The following is a 21936-nucleotide window of genomic DNA, read 5'->3' as shown; positions in this document are numbered from 1 at the left end:
ATTTTTCCATTTACTTCCTTTTCTTGAAATAAATGTACTCCTAACCCTGCATTGCTGCTGTCAGTAGCTAGCCAGAAAGGACTTGACATGTCTGGTCTATGTAGAAGTTGGCTGTTACATAGTTGCGATTTGATTTTGTTAAAAGCATCTTCACATTCTGGTGTCCAATCCCACACTACATTTTTCTTAAGTAAGTTGTACAAACAAACTGCATTTAATGCTTGATTACTGATGAATTTTCTGTAAAATCCTGTGAAGCCAAAAAATGATTTGAGTTGTTTCTAGTTTCTAGGTGTTGGAAAATTTTCTATGGCTTTTATTTTGTCTTTGTCTGGCAAAATCCCTTGTCCTGTGATGATGTGTCCCAATAATTTTGACTCCTCTAGCCCAAATTTACATTTTTCTAATTTTAATGTCATTCCTCCCTTTCTGAGTTTCATAAATACCTCCCTTAATAGTGCAAGGTGTTCTTCCCAAGTTTTCCCAGTGATTAAAATGTCATCTACATAAATGGTTAATTTTGAACTAGTTTCATGACCAAGTATAAAATCTAATGCTCTGATGAATTCCGCAACTGATACATTGAGAGCAAATGGTATGACTGTATACTGATAACATTTACCATTATATAAAAAGGCTGTATATTTTCTCGAATCAGGACTAAGTTCAACTTGATGAAAACCAGCGGTGAGATCTAGGCTTGTCATATGTTTGACACACTCAAATTTACCTAACAGCTCATCTATACTTTCTGGGTGGTCGTTTTCTCTGATGAGATACTTGTTCAGATGTCTGGAGTCTAATACAATCCTAACGCTATTGTCTCGCTTTTTTACAATGACCAACGGATTGTTGTAGGCACTGCGACTTCTTTCTATAACTTCCCAATTTTCCATTTTTTGTATTTCTTTTACCACAGCGTCTCTTTTTGCAAATGGTATTCCATATGGTTTTATAAAGAAAGGCTCATGAGGTTTTAACTGTAATTTACATTGATAATATTTCACTCTACCAGGTCTATCATCAAACACATCCTGGAATTCCCATAATAAATCTTAATTTTTCCTTCTGTGTACTATTTAGGCTTTCAGCTTCCCCCAGTTTTTTCTCTAGTAACTTCTCAAACTCTTGACCCTCTGCATCTTCCTCTAAGTTCTCATCCAGGTAATAAACATCCTCATTTTCATGATACACTGATTGAATGTGGTTACAGCTGTCACCACAGTTTAAAATTAACAAATTCACTACACAGCTTTGTTGCATAACAGGTTCTATAATACACATTTGTTTTGCTGTAAAATTAAACCCAGCATTCACTTTTAATATCCAATCCATACCAAAAATGAAATTTTCATTCAGGTCATCTACTACTAAGCATCCATGTTCAAAATTTAGGTTATCAATTTTAAAAGTAAGTAACACTTGTTTCTTAACTACCTTGCTGGCTCTGCCTGTAGCTTCTTTCACTTTTAATCCAACAACTGGCATCTCAGGAAAATGTTGAGAATTTCTGAGCTTATCTCTAAGTCTAGAAGTGATGGCAGAAACAGGACTTCCTGTGTCTACTAACACTCTTCCTTCCCACTTGTCAATGTTTACTTTAACATATGGACAACCTAACTCAACATCTTTGTCTATTTCTGTATTTTCAAACAATAGATCATTTTCAATTTCTTTAGTTCCTAAGTCTAATGTCTCTTTCCTACACTTAGACACATACCTCTCTGTTTGCAAAGCATTGACATTTAAACATAAACCTTTGTTTTCATCTGTTCCTTTTAACACTGTGTTGTCACTTAACAAACTACTGTTTTCACCCCATTTTTTATAAAGTCCACTACGGATTCTTGTCCACCATGTAAGATACAACGTTGCACTTACCTTTGCTAATTCTTTCCAAAAGGCATCTTTGTTTATACAGTTTCCATAGTTGTTCCACAAAACCTCTAAAAACTTTTTCCCTTTTTCTTGAAAACACACATTTACATTCCATCCCTTTATATTTTCTTTAATATTATTATTATTACCATTCTCATAGATTAGTGTTTCATAGTTCCCAATAGGCAATAGCTTGTCCTCAGATACACATTCCCTAGTCTGCATTTCACTTAAATGAACCTCATTATTACTCATGTTTGTCACATCACTTACCTTTCCAACATAATCACTTTTCAATTCTACAAATACTTTTATTTCTTCCTCCACACTCTCATCAACAACATCACTTGATTTAGGATCATTATTTAAATGTCCCTCTATTACTTCTTCCTCCTCCTCCGCAACAACCCCATCTTCAGTTTCCCCCCTATGTATCTGAATCTCAGCAATTGAGTCTTTGGCTCCATTAAACACTTCGTCATCCCCCTTCTTATCAGATAAACCCCCCAAAATAGATTCTATTTGTGGTGTGTCTGACTTGTTCTTAACACCAGTATCTTTTTCAGCCCAACTATGGAATTCTGCAATACCTTCAACTTCTGCACTTTCACTAACTACCTGTGCTTGAACACTGTTTTTATTAACTGTATCACTTTTACTCATAGTATCACAAAACCTCTTATTAAATTCTAATTTATTGATTCTAACAACATCAGTATTTTCATGGTACTTACTCTTTACATTGTATCCTCTCCTTTTCGAGTTTCGGTTATGTGTTGCCCTGTCATAATATTGTCTAGCCCCAAAACTACGGACATCTAGTGGGACTGTCCACCGTTTCCCGGCTGGTTCCCTCGGTCTGTCCATTTGTAGTTGTCGTTTTGTTCACTAGTTTCAGCAAACCCCCTTCTATCTTGTCCTCTTCCCCAATACCTATTTCTATCATTCCTGTTATCTCTCCTCCATCCTCCCTCCTGTGTATTGTTTCTGAAATCATTTTCATATCTTCTATCTCCCCTATTTGGAGCATTATTTCCAGAATTTTCAAAGTCTCTCCTCCCATAATAATTTCTATTTACATTCCTGTTCCACCCCCCATACTGGTTGTTACCAGAGCCAAAACTTTGGTTATTTTCTCTTTCCAAGGCCCTACTAATCTATCTACAAATTTCAGGAACTCTTCCATTGAGTTGTCTGGTCCATGGACCAATTCCCACTGCAGTCTCTCTGGTAACCTTCTTTTTAAAACATCAATTTGTGTCATAATATCAAAAGAGTTATTCAAGTGAGCAAGCTTTTTCAATTGATCTCTGCAAAATTTTTGCATTCCCCCTACTTTCCCTCTATACACTGGTCCATTTAGAAATTCTGACTTTAATCTGGCTTGTATGGATTGTGACCAAAATCTGCAAATAAACTTAGCTTTAAACTCTTCAAAAGTATTCCAAGAATCATTATTCTCATTTGCCCAGGATAGGGCCTCCCCTTCTAGAAACCGTTTTACTAACTTAATTTTTATGTTATCTGACATTCCTACAACAAACATATCCTTACATTGGTGAATAAAGTCAATAGGGTGCAGATTTTCACCAGGAAAGCATTTCACTTGGATGTGCCCATACATTGTATTTTGATTGTAAAACATTTGTTTTGACATCAATGCATCTTCCAGTTGTGTATATTTTCTACTTTTGTATCTACATTAGTGGTATACAGGTTGTATTCTTGTTTAAGGTTTTCTGATGTTTTGTCTATTTTCTGATCTAATCTTTCAACTTCAGGATCTACTCTGTTGTAGATGACAGCAATGCTGTCTGTGTTAGCTTGTATGTTTTCATTTAAACTTTCAACTTTAACTTGAAATTCTTTTCTGAAGTGTATCAACTGTTCTCTAGTGTCCTTACTGAGGGTAGTTTTAATTTCCTCACACTTCTCACTGAGATGAGTACTTAATAGATCAAAATCCAAACTTAACTTATCCAGTCTATCTGTGAGTTTCAAACTTACTTGTTCAATTGATTGTTTAAAATCCAAACGTACTTGTTCACTGGACTGTTGAAGTTGCGAGCTCATTTGAGTTGCAAACCCTGATAGCCACTCTGTTAAGTTTAATTGTTCACCATCCCCTGGTTCAATTTTTACATTTCCTACGATCTCATCACTCTCAGGTAGAGACATGTTAACTATTAATTATTTGAAATGACAACAACAAAATACCTTGCTTTATTTATGTAGCTATACTACGATGTCGTGATCGGTGTTCTTGCTGGCTTTCTTCACTTATATTCGGTTTTATCGAAGCTGAAGTCTTGATTGATGAATTCCATTGACATAATCCAGACGTTAATCTTCTGAGCGGTGTGATGATGGTTTTTCGTAGTCGCACTAACACACTATTTATTTATTTAATTTTGACATACTTTCACTGTTGCCACACTGCACAAATAAACTTTTTTGGAGTGCTAAGCACATACAAAATTTATCGCTGCACTATTATCATCGATGCACTTAAAGATCCCGGACGAGCCCCCACTTTTGTAATGGTCGCCTAGTCGTAGATATAGCTAATTGCTATAATCGCACTATTTCACTCCCATTTACGGAGCTTGTTAGCACTTGATGTTAGGTTGGCGCCATTAAAATGCATTGTGTTGTGGTAATCGCTGCTACTTGCTGGATCGCTGCTGTGTCTCGATGCTGATGCTGGCTCTAAATCTGGTTGTCTAGGGTTAAAAACATGAGGTCCCATGTTTTTTATGTGCTTTTGACGATAAAGAACGAGCAAAACCAACAAATATGTAAACTTCAAATATTTATTACTCTGGTGGCCATCTTAATTCCACTGTCCACCAAAGACCATGACTCAACACAAAGTAGTACTTCCGTTACATGTTCTTTGCATTGTTTATCCACCTCAAACAATAACACACAAACACACTTTACCAAAAGTGACATTCCGACTGCCTCCCGACCGTTCTTGCTGCTTGTATTTGTAACATTGTCAAAGAACTACTAAAAAGAGATATAGTTTACAAGTCACATGTACATCTGTTATCATAATTTGTGCAGAAAAGTTTTTAATTTGCATCGAGTGACATAGTTAAACATGTTATTAAATTGACAGACAGATTTGTTGACTTGACAGAATAATTCTTTGTTACAAAAAGGCCGTTTTTTAGAAGTTTGTCAATTGACTTCTCTAATTTGCAGAAATAAGTAAATAACATGAATTATTAAGAATTACGTTGGTTTTCGTCTAAAATAGGATTGATTTCGTGAATACTGAGTGACAACGCTCCTAGTGAACAAATAGGTTTCACTGGGTGATTTTTATTTAAGGAGATCCAAAATACCTAAGTTGGCCACTATTTTTCGTACTTCATATTAATTATTTAAGATGAACTTAGTGTTTTTACATGATGACATTTGCTGTATCAGTGATCAAGTGATATTAACTTTTGTGTGGGTCAGTTATTCAGTATAATTTAATGGGTTGACTGTTTATGGAGACATGTTATGCAATCATTGTTAACATACACAATAACTTTTCTATAATCATAAATACTCGTTAAACTGGTTGAATTTGGAGAGTATTGCATACTTCGGTACAGTAAAGCCTTTAATATGTTCCGTTACAAGCACCAATGAGCAGCAGAGTTTGCCAGGACAGGTCATGGCAGCTATCTAGGCAAGGTAGGGAACACAAAACCCCAAAGCAGGCATGTGATAAATGGTAGAAATTACCAAGCAGGGCGCCACCAGTTGATACTTTTAGCAGGCAGCAAACCCACATGTAGTGATGATAGTAGCTGGGAGTAGCAGCGCAATAACACATTTCTTTATTATATCTTTCATCATAATTTCCTTGGAGCTGCTTCATGATGCTGATTGATGCTGCCTGTGTGAATTGTGTAATGTTTATATGAATTCAGACTGTCATTGCTTCTGGAATGGCAGCTCTGATCCTTATTAATAGTGTAGCAGTTTTACTGTTCTGAAGCCTTGGGCAGTAACATCTGCAGTGTCAGCACAGTCTGAATATGGCCCCTTATGCAAGATGCTTACTTGGCCCTGTTATTGAGCTGCCTTGCATTACCCTGGTTGGGGCATCTTCTGTTAAGCCAGTCACAGTGTCTTTCTTCTAGACCAGATGGAGCCATAACTCAAAAATTGATGCCTTTTGCTTCACAGGAATCATAAGACTCATGAGTGTCATAAGTAATTTTGTTCAGTGAGCCTGAAAATGTCCTCTATGCTTCAAATTGGATGCAGCCAGTTTCGCATACATTGTTTTATGGTCATCTCTGTATATAAAGATATAATTAGTTTGGGAAGAACATAAAAGTACACTAATTGGACATAATCCATGTTTTCTTTTGTTGGTAATTGAAGTGTTGGGCCCTATGTATCGCTAAAGTCTCATCTCTGCATACACGCAGAATATGTGCCATCTGGTACTGCTAATTGTTTTTATTATGAGAGACATTGTGCACTTTCCAGTTTACTCTTCCTGTCCTAGTTGTTGAATCTGTTGATAACATCATATATTTTTAACCTTATCCAGCACTCCACATCTCTCTCTGTCTCTGTCTCTCTCTTTCTCTCTCTCTCTCTCTCTGTCTCCGTCTTTCTTTCTATCTTCCTGCAATTTTCATTTGATGACTCTTTGTAACAGGCAAATTTTTTCACTTTGTATGTCCCATTGGTGATGTTTTCCTCATTACCTGTATTGCCACTAGTTTCTTTTCACCCTGCTGTTCTTGTAAGTAATTCTTCATTCCTTATTCTGCCAGTCCCGTCCACATTAAACAGTTTTCTCACAAAGAGCTTATCAAAGTTTTCCTAGCAGTTTACTTTCTACTTTATGGCTGTCAGTGATTCACTATGGTATATCCTGGACAAAGCTCTGGGGGAATCTCTTTCTTAGTCCTTCTAGTATCTAGTTTATTAAATTTGTTCCTCTCAAGAAACCTTCCATCTTTTAAAAACTCTTTGACTTCTAGATGTTTTACTATTTATTTCCTGTAAATAGTTTTTGTTTTCTGTCACCAAATCTCCTAAATAGCTAAAACATTTTATTTGTTCAAAGGTGTTCAATTCCAGCCATGTTTGACCTGGAATTCATATATGCCAAAGGTCATCTCCTTTGTTTTTCCCTCAATACTCTTTTACAATCCTAGCCACCTTATTTTGTAGTTCTTCCCCTCATTTTGTCAAGACTAATTCTTCATATATGTACATAACTGTATTTATCATTTATCCTCCTATTAATATGCCTCTTGCTTTTGTAAATGCTTTATTCAATAGTTACTCAGTACAAATATTGAAAAGTGTTAGTGACAAAAGACATTTTTATCTAACACAACTTTTCTAACACTCAATTGTTTTGTCATTGCTACTTTTTATCTTTTGTACAACTGACGTACAAATTTTCTTTCCATTAAGCCTGCACTAACAACCTACATCCTCAGGAGAACACTCGATTGAATTCTCTGAAATGCATTTTCTTAGATAAAATACTGAAGTTTCGCTGTACTGTTTCTTTTACTACATTTTCTTTGGCTCTGTGTTCTCTCAGAAATTTCTTATTGGTTCTAGAATTGTTACTAGAGATAAAAATCCTCTTCACTTTCCTCCAGTTCTTACTAAAACATAAAGTTATACTTCACGTGGTTAGTAGGTAAGGAAATTCGTAACTAAAAAATGTCTTCACACTAAATGTAAGTGATTTACAAAAGCGTGCAACGGTGTGACTAAAGTTAATGACACACCTACTCAGCAAGCAATACAGATTTACCCTTGATAAAGATCTTTAAGTCCCCACATTACTTTAAATTAAAAAAAAAAACCACAATAATCATAGAATTATTAGTGACTCAAAACAATTTCAGATATATTGTAATACAAGTGATAAAGAATAATCAGTATTGTTACTTAGCTAATAAGTGCAGAAAGAAATCCTTAAAAAAAAAAGATGTTTTGGGAACTGAAATATGTTACTCACATCTGAACGTGGTTTTATGATTAATCACACTGAATAAAAAATAACTGCTCTATTGTATACAGACATTTGACAAGACTAGAGCTGAGGAAGGCGTCACAACTTATGGTAATTAGCGAGTAAAGTTTGCTATATATTCTAGCATCAGAGGATGGTAACACAACCATCCTGAGGATGCATAGAGGTCAACCAAACAATCATGTGATCAGAGATCATTACATTAACCATGCAACAAGCTTACTTGTTCTGCACTGATGTAATATAATAGTGACAGAATATTGATATTCAGTTGGATACAGTCAATGTAATATTTCTCCATCTACTTCATGCTTCTAAGTTTCCACAACATGAAGCAATGAGAGGAATTATATTGACCAGCAGAGAAGGAACCTGCCCCATGACTGCATCCAGCATCAAAATGAAACCAACTAACAAGCCTTCAACTTAATACATGACAAAACTAAATAGAGGAGAGTAAGTCTTTACTCAGCACTGTACAAAACTAAAGCTAGTTATTGAACATTATGTGTGCTTCCAACTGAATTAGAGTAATATTGACACATCATGATTGAAGTCTCTTTAAATCTGAAAATATTTCTGTTAAGTAATATCAATAGCTGAGATATCTTCTTTCACAAATATATGTTGACACAATGAACTTGGAATAAGTAGAAATTTCACCAGAAAGATACAAGAAAAAATTTGTTTTTATAAACATTGTCAACCTAATTCATTAACAGAAACCATCAGCAGTTTTCTTTGAAAAATGAAATGTGAGGAGTTCATGCATCTCTTCTAAAGTAGAAATAAATATTTGTCTGCCTCCAAAGCTAATTTTTCAGTATTTCGCATATGTGGAGAACTTGTGTTAGATTCCCAGTACTGCCTGGAATTCTAGCTAGGTGATACTGCTGGAACATAGTATATCCAGTTTTGTAATGTCATTTGGGGCTCTATTTGAGTGAGAAGTAGTAGCTCCCAGGTCTGGGAAGGTTTAAAAGGCTGGAAGAACGGTATGCTGATCCCATGCCCCTCAGTACTACATCTGAATGACACCATTGGCATTGGCATTGGTATCTCATATGTAGGTTTGGAGCAATGTGTGTAGAGGAAGTGTGCATTCCCTAAGCTCCATGCATGCCCTTGCTATGTTTCTGTTGAATGACAACACCCCAATGGTATAACTTTCATCGCTGTCACCCAGTAAGATATTGTTATAGTGACATGGATATTATTGCTGTATAATGATCAAAACTGCTTACCACAATGTGGTAAGTTGAAATTAAACAGTCAGTAAAATTACTTTTCATCTCTTTGTAGCTGTGACTTATTAAACTGATAGTTCGGTAATTTTCACATCTGTCAACACCTGCTTTCTTTGGTATTGGAATTACTACATTCTTCTTGAAGTCTGAGGGAATTTCGCCTCTCTCATACATCTTACTCACCAGATGGTAGAGTTTTGTTAGGCCTGGCTCCCCCAAGGCTGTTGATAGTTCTAATGGAATGTTGTCTACTCCCGGCGCCTTGTTTCAACTTAGGTATTTCAGTGCTCTGTCAAACTCTTCAAACAGTATCATATCTCCCATTTTATCTTCATCTACCTCCTCTACCATTTCCATAATATTGTCTTCAAGAACATCGCCCCTGTATAGAACACTATATAGTCCTTCCACCTCTCTGCTTTCCCTTCTTTTCTTAGATCTGGGTTTCCATCTGGGCTCTTGATATTCATGCAAGTGGTTCTCTTTTCTCCAAAGGTCTCTTTAATTTTCCTGTAGGCAGTATCTATCTTACCCCTCTTGAGATAAGCCTCTACATCCTTACATTTGTCCTCTAGCCATCCCTGCTTAGCCATTTTGCACTTCCTGTCGATCTCATTTTTGAGACGTTTGTATTCCTTTTTGCCTGCTTCACTTACTGCATTTTTGTATTTTCTCCTTTCATCAAGGAAATTCAGTATCTCTTCTGTTACCCAAGGATTTCTACTAGCCCTCGTCTTTTTACCTATTTGAGCCTCTGCTGTCTTCACTATTTCATTCCTCAAAGCTACCCATTCTTCTTCTACTGCATTTATTTCCCCCATTCCTGTCAATTGTTCCTTTATGCTCTCCCTGAAACTCTGTACAACCTCTGGTTCTTTCACTTTATCCAGGTCCCATCTCCTTAAATTCCCACCTTTTTGCAGTTTCTTCAGTTTTAATCTACAGTTCATAACCAATAGATTGTGGTCAGAGTCCACATCTGCCCCTGGAAATGTCTTACAATTTAAAATCTGGTTCCTGAATCTCTGTATTACCATTATATAATCTATCTGAAACCTTTTAGAATCTCCAGGGTTCCATCATGTATACAACCTTCTTTCATGATTCTTGAACGAAGTGTTAGCTATGATTAAGTTATGCTCTGTGCAAAATTCTACCAGGCGGCTTCCTCTTTCATTTCTTAGCCCCAATCGATATTCACCTACTACATTTCCTTCTCTTCCTTTTCCTACTGTCGAATTCCAATCACACATGACTATTAAATTTTCGCCTCCCTTCACTACCTGAATGGTTTCTTTTATCTCATCATATATTTCCTCAATTTCTTCATCACATGCAGAGCTAGTTGGCATATAAACTTGTACTACTGTAGTAGGCGTGGGCTTCGTGTCTATCTTGGCCACAACAATGTGTTCACTATGCTGTTTGTAGTAGCTTACCCACACTCCTATTTTCCTATTCATTATTAAAGCTACTCCTGCATTACCCCTATTTGATTTTGTAATTATGATCCTGTATTCGCCTGACCAAAAGTCTTGTTCCTCCTGCCACCGAACTTCACTAATTCCCAGTATATCTAACTTTAACATACCCATTTCCCTTTTTAAATTTTCTAACCTACCTGCCCGATTAAGGGATCTGACATTCCATGCTCCGATCCGTAGAACGCTAGTTTTCTTTCTCTTGGTAAAGACATCCTCTTGAGTAGTCCCCGCCCGGATATCCGAATGGGGGACTAATTTACCTCCGGAATATTTTACCCAAGAAGACGCCATCATCATTTAATCATACAGTAAAGCTGATTACCCGTGGGAAAAATTACGGCTGTAGTTTCCCCTTGCCTTCAGCCGTTCGCAGTACCAAAGCAGCAAGGCCGTTTTGGTTAGTGTTACATGGCCAGATCAGTCAATCATCCAGACTGTTGCCCCTGCAACTACTGAAAAGGCTGCTGCCCCTCTTCAGGAACCACACATTTGTAGGGCCGCTCAACAGATACCCCTCCGTTGTGGTTGCACCTACGGTACGGCTATCTGTATCATTGAGGCATGCAAGCCTCCCCACCAACGGCAAGGTCCATGGTTAATGGGGGGGATTGTTTCCTTATATCATCGAAATTTGAACCTGGACTTTCCATTGCTTGATTTCATTACAGGAAAAGATGTTTCTGTCAATAATTTCACTGCACATTTTCAGTGAGCACTTTGGCCACACTCACTTCAATTGTTCTTCAGTTCTTGAATGTACTTTCATAATGGTCTGTTGTCTGTTTTCTTGCTACACTGCAGTAGAACTGAACCTCCTGGTAGTACTTCAGTGCTGTGGCTCAGTACAACTTCACTTCATCGGACATGCAAATCATACTAAATTAGCATCCAGTCTACAATCCGGCATTAAGATATAATTGTTATTGAAACAAGCACTTGCAAATAAAAATAATGTATTCATTAATAGAGCTAAAGCTATTTGGGTGATGAGTCACCATTTCCTCATACCACTTTACACGTTACCTATTCTGCATGGTAGCAAACAAATTGTACATCTACATGATTCATAAAGATAATGCCAACCATATCTACTCAGTCATCTCATTGAAAGCTTACATTTTATTCTCACTTATCATTCATCAACATATTTTACATGCTCACAGAACACACAAACACCCATCACTAAATAGTCATGAGAAACACTTAATGAATGATACCCCTTATATTTCTGGAGTACACATTATCAATTGCTGCGAAATAATATAAATCAAAAAATCAGGCGCATACACACACACACACACACATTTGCAAATGTACACAAATTAATCATATTGGTGTTTCACGGTAAAATAAAAGAAGTCATACAGTCACAGCTTAGGGGAGATGTTGTAGCTGTATGCACATTTATGTTTCATATGGTAAGTTATCTGAATCAAGTTGTGTGTAAATCAAAACATATTTTATGATAACATTCAGCTGAATGAGGCTGTGCAGCTTTATCCTCACATTTGGCGAAATTCACTATACTCTGTCCAGTCATCCTGATTTCAGTTAACCTAGGTTCTCCTAAATGTCTTCAGGCAAATACAAGGATGGTGCCTTTACTACGGCCACAGCTGATCATCTTTCCCACCCTCATAAAGCATATTTATATATTCTGTGTGTTTTGACGAACTGATTTTTGTTTTATAACCTTAACAGTTCAGATGTCATAAAATGATCCCTGCATGAATAAATATAAATAAATAATTAAATAAATATGGACAGTTGAGACCCAGTGATTTCAGGCCAACATATGTTTCTAGCATTCTGGTCCTTCGACCGTACAATGAGAGACAAGCAGCTGCTGTACAAGATGTACCTGTTGTGGGGGGCCACTACAGAAAAACGATGACAAAGGAGGTATCTGCATTGTTCCAGACACAATCTCCAACACAGTAAGTCATTTATCAGCCTTTTATATTAGTAAGTAAGCCTTTTTAGTGGTTCTTCAACTATTCTATATGTTGGCATAGAACCTGAGGAACAAAACCACAGAAAGGAAGGTAGTTTATAGTTATCATTACCTCAGTTGAAAGGCAGTAAAAATTGAAGCACAGACAATAATTGTATGTAGATGGGGAAGAAGTTATCACTGGAGTAATCATTTAGAGACACTATGTAACACATGAAACTAGATCTCTGTTGGAGGGTTTCAACTTTATTTCAGGAAACATCATATTATTGTAGAGTTCTATGGTATTAGTGTTGTAATAATTCAGTGATCTATTGGGAGTAATATTAAATTAGATAAATATTTATCACTGATACTGAAAGACTTTTTTAAAACTTAGCCTGTCGTAATAACAATATAGCACACTAAGTTTCGCCAATTTTCGTAACCAAATAGTCTTCACCCCTGTATATTGGAAAATGACCTGTGTTTAAACCTATTTTTTTATTTATTATTTTATTTGGTATGTGTATTCCATAGATCCGTACATGCGAGTGATTCGCCTGGATGTGGAACGTGTCAATACAATTGTACAAATGCTACAGAATAGTAATATAATACAATGATATAGATATTATAAGTATCACTTTTTCTCATTTACAAGCTGTCATTAAACTAGAATAGCAATTCTCAATATAACATTATAACTATAACATTAACACTACAACATTAACATAATATTGTATCATCCATCTAATAACTAAGAGACTAAATACATCTATTATTAAGGGAGGGCATTACTTCTGGAAAAGAATTCATCTGACGAGTACAGTGGATGGTCGAGCAGGTATTTTTTTAACATACCTTTGAACAGCGTTTCATTTTCTATTGTACATTTAATATAATTAGGCAATGCATTAAAAGTCTTTATAGCAGCATACTTTACTCCCTTCTGTACAAGTGTTAAATTTTTTAGTGCAACATGTAGATCATCTTTACCTCTAGTATTGTAGTTATGGTACGAACAATTTGTTTCATACTGAGCATAGTCTTTATTAACTACATATATCAGAGAGTGTATGTACTGACATGTTGTGGTCAGAATACCTAACTGTGTAAAAAGTTTTCTACATGAGGTTCATGGAGGAACACCACACGATACTGACTGCTCTCTTCTGAGCAGTTAAGATTTTTTTTGAGGCTGGTGAATTACCCCAGAATATTATTCCGTAACTCATTAATGAGTGAAAGTACCCAAAGTAAGATGATTTTAAAATGTTGATGTCCCCAAAATGAGTAATTATTCTTAGAGCAAAAGTTGCTGATGAAAGCCTTTTTAGAGTAAGGGACACATGCTGTTCCCAGTTGAGCCTACTGTCAATGTGAACCCCCAGGAATTTTGTGGATTGCACCTGTTCTAGTTCCTGGTTGTCATGAGCAATTACTATATTTTCTAGAGTTTTATTTTTTGTGTGGAACTGTATAAAATTAGTTTTTTTTAATATTAACTGAAAGAGAATTAATTGAAAACCAAGCTGTAACTTCTCTGAGTATATCATTAACATCAGTCTCCAGATCAGCAGTAGACTGACCATCTACGACAATGCTTGTATCATCAGCAAACATTGTGAATTCACAATTTTTACTAATGGACAGGGGTAAATCATTAACATATATTAAAAACAGCAAGGGTCCAAGGACAGATCCCTGGGGAACTCCATGCTGAATTTTGCCCCATTCAGAATCCACTAGATTAGGAGATCCTTTGTTGCAGTCATTTAGAACCACCTTTTGTTTCCTGTCTTCAAGATATGATTTTAGCCAGTTACCTATAGGCCCTTTGATTCTGTAATGATAGGCCTTCTCCAAGAGTATCTTGTGGTTTATACAATCAAAGGCCTTGGAAATATCACAGAAGACACCAACTGGTGACTTCTTACTATTAAGAGACTCCAAGACATCATTTGTGAGTGAATATATGGCATGCTCTGTGGAAACCCCTCTTTGAAAACCAAACTGTCTGTGGTTAATAATATTAAGTTTATCAAGATGTGCCACAATCCTGTTATACACTGCCTTTTCAAGAACCTTTGAAAATGTTGTTAAGAGAGAGACAGGACAATAATTTTTTACATCTGTAGCATCGCCAGACTTGAAAAGATGTCTCACAATGGCATATTTCATTCTCTCTGGAACAACTCCCTCATAAAGAGACATGTTGCAAATGTGAGCAAGTACTACACTTACATCATTACTGCAGGCTTTCACCAGTTTTTTAGAGATGTTATCTATACCTGAAGATCCTTTACTTTTCAATGAGTGAATTATTTTTTTTTTATTTCATTAACAGTCATGGGTGTTACATTTATATCATTAAAATATTGTGGGAGGTTAAGTTTTAGAAAATCTAAAGCTTTTCTTAGGTCACCACTGCAACCTATTTGAGAGGTGACACTTAGAAAGTGGTTGTTAAATGTGTCTGCTATCTGTTTACTATCAGTTATTTCCAAATCGTTAATTTTTAGGACAGCAGTTTTTTCATTGTCAGATGGTGCAGTACCTGTTTCCCTCTTTATTACATTCCAAATCGTTCTGATTTTATTGTTTGAACAGTTAATTTCAGATTGCATGCACATACTTTTAGATTTTTTTAATGACTTTAGTTAAGATTTTGCAGTATGTCCTATAATATTTCATCTGCAGGGGATTATTGGATTGTCTAGATGTTATATACAGTTCCCTTTTTCTCTGGCATGATATTTTTATGCTCTTGGTGAGCCATGGTTTTTTGCTTGATTGCTTGTTCTGTAGTCTACAGACCTTTTTGGAAAGACATTTTCAAATATACCTGATAATTCATCAGTAAATAAATTATATTTTTTATTAACATCATTTGCAAGAGTATGGTAATAGCTAGCATAAAATTAAGAATTAAAGGAAGTTACCTAAAGACAGGAGTTACTGGTACAGAAAAGAGTAGATTTCATAAAATTAGAGAAGGGATCACATGCTCACACTTTCAGATGAAAATGAAATTTAGAGGTTACTTCCATGCCAATTTTAGATACTCCATTGAATTCTCTGAAATGCCTTTTCCTAGTTAAAATACCGAAGTTTCGCTGTACTGTTTCTTTCACAACATTTTCTTTGTCACTGTGTTCTCTCAGAAATCTCTTATTGGTAGCAGAATTGCTACTAGAGATAAAAATCCTCATCACTTCCCCCCAGTTCATACTAAAAAATTGAGCTATTCTTCCAGTAGATAGCAGATAAAGAAATTTGTAACTAAAAATGACTTCACACCTAATGTAAGAGAGTTACAAAACCTTTTAACTGTGTGACTAAAGACAATGACACACCAGCTCAGCAAGCAATACAGATTTACCCTTGATAAAGATCTTTAAGTTCCCACATTACTTTAAATTTAAAAAAATCACAATATTCATAGAATTACTAGTGACTCTAAACAATTTCATGGATATTGCAATACAAGTGGAAAAGAATAATCAGAATAATTATATAGCAGATAAGAGTGGCAGGAAATCCTTAAAAGTAAGAATGTTTTATGTAGGTGAAATAGTTTCCTCACATGTGAACATGATTTTATCATTAATCCCACTGAATAAAATATAACTGCACTCTTATATGCAGCTAGTTGACAAGACTAGATCAGAGGAAGGCTTCACAGCTTATGGTAATTAGTGGGTAAAAGTTGTCATATATTTTAGCATCAGTGGATGGTAACACAACCATCCTGAGGATGCAAGGAGGCGAACCAAAGAATAATGTGAGCTGAAATCATTACATTAACCATACAACAAGCTTACTTGCTCTGCTCTGCTGTAATATAAGAGTGACAGAATACTGATATTCAGGGAGATGCAAGCATTGTCAGATTCCTCTGACTACTTCATGCTTCCAGGTTTCCTCCACATGAAGAAATGGGAGGAATTATTTTGACTAGCAGACAAGCAGCCTGCCCCATGACTGCATCCAGCATCAATATGAAACCATGTAGCAAGCCTTCAGTTGAATACATGACAAAACAAGAGAGAAGAGAGTAATTCTTTACTCAGTGCTGTGCAAACCTAAAGCTGGTTATTGAGCATTATGTGCATTTTCTACTGGATTAGAGTAATGTCATCATGCAGTCTCTGTTATGATCTTAAATCTGAAATAGTTTTGTTTAAGTAATATCAGTAGCCTAGAAATCTTCTTTCACAAATGTCTGTTGACACAATAAATGGGGAATAGTTAGATATTTCTCCATAAAGACACAAGAAATACTTAATGTTTATAAACATTGTCAACCTAATTGATTAACAGAAACCATCAGCAATTCCCTTTGAAAAATGAAATGTGTTCAGCTAATGAATCTATCTAAAGTAGAATTAAATATTTGTATGCCTCCAAAGCTAATCTTTCAGTATGTCTGATATGTGGAGACCTTGTGTTAGATTCCCAGTACTGCCTGGGCTTTTAGCTAGGTGAGACTGCTGGAACATAGTGTATCCAGTTTTTTAATGCCATTTGGGGATCTATTTGAATGTGAAGTTGTAGCTCTGAGGTCTGGGAAGGTTTAAGAGTGCGGAAGAATGGTACACTGATCCCATGCCCCTCTGTACTGCATCTGAATGACACCATTGACAGGGGATGACTTGGCAGTCACTCAGCACTAAATGACCTGACACGGCCAGCATATGTAGCTTTAGCTTTAGAAAGAAATACTTCCAAGGCACTTTAACACCATGTAGAACTTTTCAGAAATCAGTGTTCCTAACCATTCTGGAGGTTCTTGTCACCATAATCTCATATGTACGTTTGGAGCAATGTGTGTAGAGTAAGTATGAATTCCCTAAGCTCCATGCATGCCCTCACTATGTTTCTGTTGAATACTGTTATAGTGACATGGACGTTATTGGTGTATAGTGATCCAAACTGCTTACCACAATATGGTAAGTTGAAATTAAACAGTGAATAAAATTACATTTCATCTCTTTGCAAGAAAAATGGCTTGAGGGCTAGTACTAAATAAGGATAGCAACTTCAAACTTACTTTATTAAACTGGGGAAGTCAATGTTATACATAAAGGGACTTGGTCTGGAGGTGGTTGGAGTGGGTTGTCACAGTAAAATGGCTGAGGTAGTAGGATTTTATGAGCTCTAGTGTTCTAGGTTGGTGGTCTGATCTCATGAACCTGTTTATAAGCTGCCTATAATGTTGAATTGGTGGTCCATGGGTGACAATGTGTGACAATTTGGTGCAGTAAACAGTTGAATTTGGGTAAATGGTTGGTACTCAGTGGATGATTGACAGCTGTCAGACATTCACCAAAGTGGCAGTATATGTAGGAAAAATCATAAGTAGCATAAAATTCAGTGCATTGTAACTATTCTGGGAGCAGAACAGAAAAAGCTGTACTAAAGTATCTCGAACAGAACAGACTGAGACGTCATTAGAATAACTCACTGACAGCAAAGTCAAAACTTGAGTCAGTACTGGAGTCAGACTGAGAAAGCAGTAACAGGGTATATAGATCTAATGCAATTTTGTGATAATAAAGTGTAAGTGTCTGAATATTTGTCATGGCAGGTTGAATAAAACCTGTACGGAACCTGTTTTTTAAAATACATTGTCTAGTACCTTGTTATACAAACTTGATACCAACAGGCCCCCCAACAGCAGAGTGCTTGCTCCTTGCTCTCAGACACTCCTCCTGCACCCACTGCATGATGTCATTTGCATTTACTACTTAATAACAGTGTAACACACATCTGTGACCAAATTTTTTTACTTATTACTGCATGTAAGTGGACACTGTGAATCATATCATCACACTGAGTGACCCCGCACCCCCTCCTAGTTTCACAGTGAGTATCAATGTACCTTTTCCTTATATGATCAAAATTCCAACCTGGAAATTCCGTTGCTTGATTTCATAACAGATAAAGGTGTTTCTGTCAATTATTTCACTGCACATTTTCAAAGAGCACTTTTGCCACACTTGCTTAACTTGTTCTTCAGTTTTTGAATATATTTTTGTAATGTTGTGTAGTCAGTTTTCTACTACACTGAACCAGAACTGGATCTCCTGTGGGAACTTCAGTGCTCCAGCTCAGGACAGCTTCAGTTCATTGGACATACAAATCATGCCACATTAGCATCAAGTCTACTATCCAGCATTCAGAAATAATTGTTATTTAAAGGAGCACTTGTAGATAAAAACAATGTATTCATTAATAGAGCTAGAACTATGTTGGTGATAAATATCCATGCCCCCATACCACTTTTAACATTACCTATTCTACATGATAGCAAACAAATTTTACATCAACAAGTTCAAAAAAATAATGCCAACCACATCTCCTCAGTCATCTCACGGAAAGCTTATATTTTATTCTCACTTACCATTCATTAATACATATTTCACATACGCACAGAATACTCTGACAACCATCATTGTTTAGTCATGAAAAACACTTAGTGCTATCCCATATATTTCTGGAGTAAGCATTGTCAATTGCAGCAAAACTATATCAATCATAAAATCATGCACACACACACACACCCACCCACCCACACACACACACACACACACTTACACCATTCATTCATCTCCATTGTACATTTTGTCACTTTCATACACTAAAATAGTTACATGTCTTTCATAAACCTGAAGACATATGTGACTTCTTTTCATTCTACATAAAACTTGGTCTCAGTGTCAATCTATCTGTTTTAATTTTTTATTGTGTTATTTTTTCTTCTTGCATAATTGTTCTCTTTCTATGAACAAAATATATATATATTTTTTAAAAAATTACTTCAAAAGAAACAGGAAGCATGATGATTATACTAGACTCCATTTCCAGTGGCTGTATTTTAAAATCATCATCAAATATTTACCATACTTATCAGTCTCCTTCCATGACTTGTTCTCATTTACCTTAGATAACAACCCACTTGTTAACTTGAATTTATTGGCTTTCCGATAGTTTACACAACTCTACAAGCACAAATAAGTAAACTCTTCCCAGTCCATCTTACAGCAGTCATTTCTAGGTTTATAAAACCATGGGAATCCCTCCATTGAATCATGCACTTCCTGCAATTTCTTGATCATTATGTCTTAGTGTTCCATACACTTTATTTTTCCAGCATCACCAGTGCTACATGCTTTATATTACCAAGCACTTTCTCGTGATGAACACATGTTTGATCTTAGGCCCTTTGATTTTACAGTATCATATTTTTTCCCCAGCTGTTGCATCTGACTTCACCACCACAAGGACATTAGCCCCATTAACATTTTCTACATTATAAAAAAAATCAGTTATGTCACTGTTCAAATCACTGCCAACTCCATTACCAACTGTTTCTATGCCTTTCACTTCATCATTTACATAAACAAAACAGTGGAATTGCCAGTGATGAAATAGTTATTTATTTAATGGGTCAATGACGGTCCAATATTTCGGAAAATTAGCATGTGTACATCATGAGGTGATGAAGGAAATGGTGGAAAATTGTTCCTGTTGGATGACATCTGATCATTGATCCGTGAGCTACCCATCATGAATAATGCTGGGAGAAGTTGAATACCACACAACAACAAATTGTCGTAATAAATAACTTTCACTTTTAAAATAATATAACATTGCTCTGCATCAACATGCGCATTGGTCACTGCTACATTCATTATATCACACTCATTCACATTATCTGGCTACTGCAAACATTCATGTATTTGACTGTCTTCCAATGGAGAACATTTAGTTTCTAAGTTGCAATCTATTCTGAAAATTACATTCTTAACTTTGCCATTAAAACTTATGTATTCACTTGAGTTACATTCTATCCCCAACTTTGCTTTTGGCATCAGTGCCTCCTTTGGTTAATATACTTTCCATTGACTTGATACTACTAATATTTTCTGCCGTTTGATGCTTTATATTTTCCTTCATTTCATCCAACTAGCCATTAATTTTCACAGAAACTTGCAATATTAAATTCTGGTGATCCACTTTCATTTCAGAGCAATTCATAGAAGATATACTGATTTCATTCTCTGAAGCTTAACTGCAAGGAAAACGATTATTTATCTTTGTAAAATATAATCTAAATGCAAATGTAGTGTGTTACTAAGCTTAAAATACAAAAAAATATGCAAGAGGTAAGATGGCACTTAAGTCTGTCTTTTGTGCACTGCAGAAAGAATTCCAGTAACAAACTGGAAAACGAAAATTAAAATCATTTAATATGTTCAGAGCGTCTTTAGACTTATATTTTTGCCATTCCATGTGTCCCACACAGTAATTACATTTGGTTCCAGACAGCACATAAGTAATAGAGTTATTGTTATTTTTTGATTATTGGATTGCATGTGTTTGCTTAGATGTTAGTTTTGCAGAGACTGGGGATGTGTGATCCCTATGGTGGGTGATGGAAACAAGTTGCTAGTTGTCAGGAAGGCCTGCTCCTATCCACCCATGGCACTGTTGCAGTAATGAGGGGGATGGGGAGTTATCAGATGGTTTTGCAACAATGTGTCATACAAACATAAGTTCCTTATTTACTCCTACAATGAGGCAAAATATATGAGTTGTGATGTTTCTAAGTGAGGATCAGCACCCCCTACATAGCAGGCTGGTCACAGTCAGCGTAGCATGCTTAGATCAACAGGAGGCCTTATGTCATGGCCGGCATGCAGTATCACCCCCAGTGTAGCAGGTAGCAGGTAGCAGGTACTATGTGTGTGGCACAGACATAAGGTGGGTGAAGGCTGTGATATCAAACAGGTACTGATATGCAGGTTTGCTTGGGAAGCACCAAAGCATACAGAACCAATCTGTGGTCCCAGGTGGACAGCAAGAATTTGTATTGATGAATTTATCCCACACAGGATATCAACCAGTAACAGGGTGTGCCGGCTTGGGGCCTCAAACAACAGCACAATTTCGCCACACATGGTATAGAACAATAGTAGAGTTTTCCCACACAGAACACCAAAGAGCAGGAGAGTTTGCCAGCACAAGGTATGGCAGCTATCTGGGCAAGCCATGCAACACGAAACAGCAAAGCAAGCCTGTGACAAGAGATAGAAATTAGCCAGCAGGAAGGCCACCAGCTGGAATGTACCAAGTCAGAAGCATTCATACTTTTTACTGACAGCAAACTGACATCTAGTAATGATAGTGGCTGGCAGCAGCAACTTGATAACTGATTTCTTAATTATATCTTTCATTATAATTATCTAGTAGCTGCTTTGTGATGCCAGTTGATGCTGCCTGTCTGAACTGGGTAATGTTAAAATGAATTCAGACTGTCATTGTTTCTGGAATGGCAGCTCTGATCTTTCTTAATAGTGTAGCAGT

Source organism: Schistocerca cancellata, chromosome 4, assembly GCF_023864275.1.
Source record: "Schistocerca cancellata isolate TAMUIC-IGC-003103 chromosome 4, iqSchCanc2.1, whole genome shotgun sequence".
NCBI classification, from domain to species: Eukaryota; Metazoa; Arthropoda; class Insecta; order Orthoptera; family Acrididae; genus Schistocerca; species Schistocerca cancellata.
The sequence above is the reverse complement of the archived record's forward strand: the minus strand, read 5'-3'. Positions refer to the sequence as shown.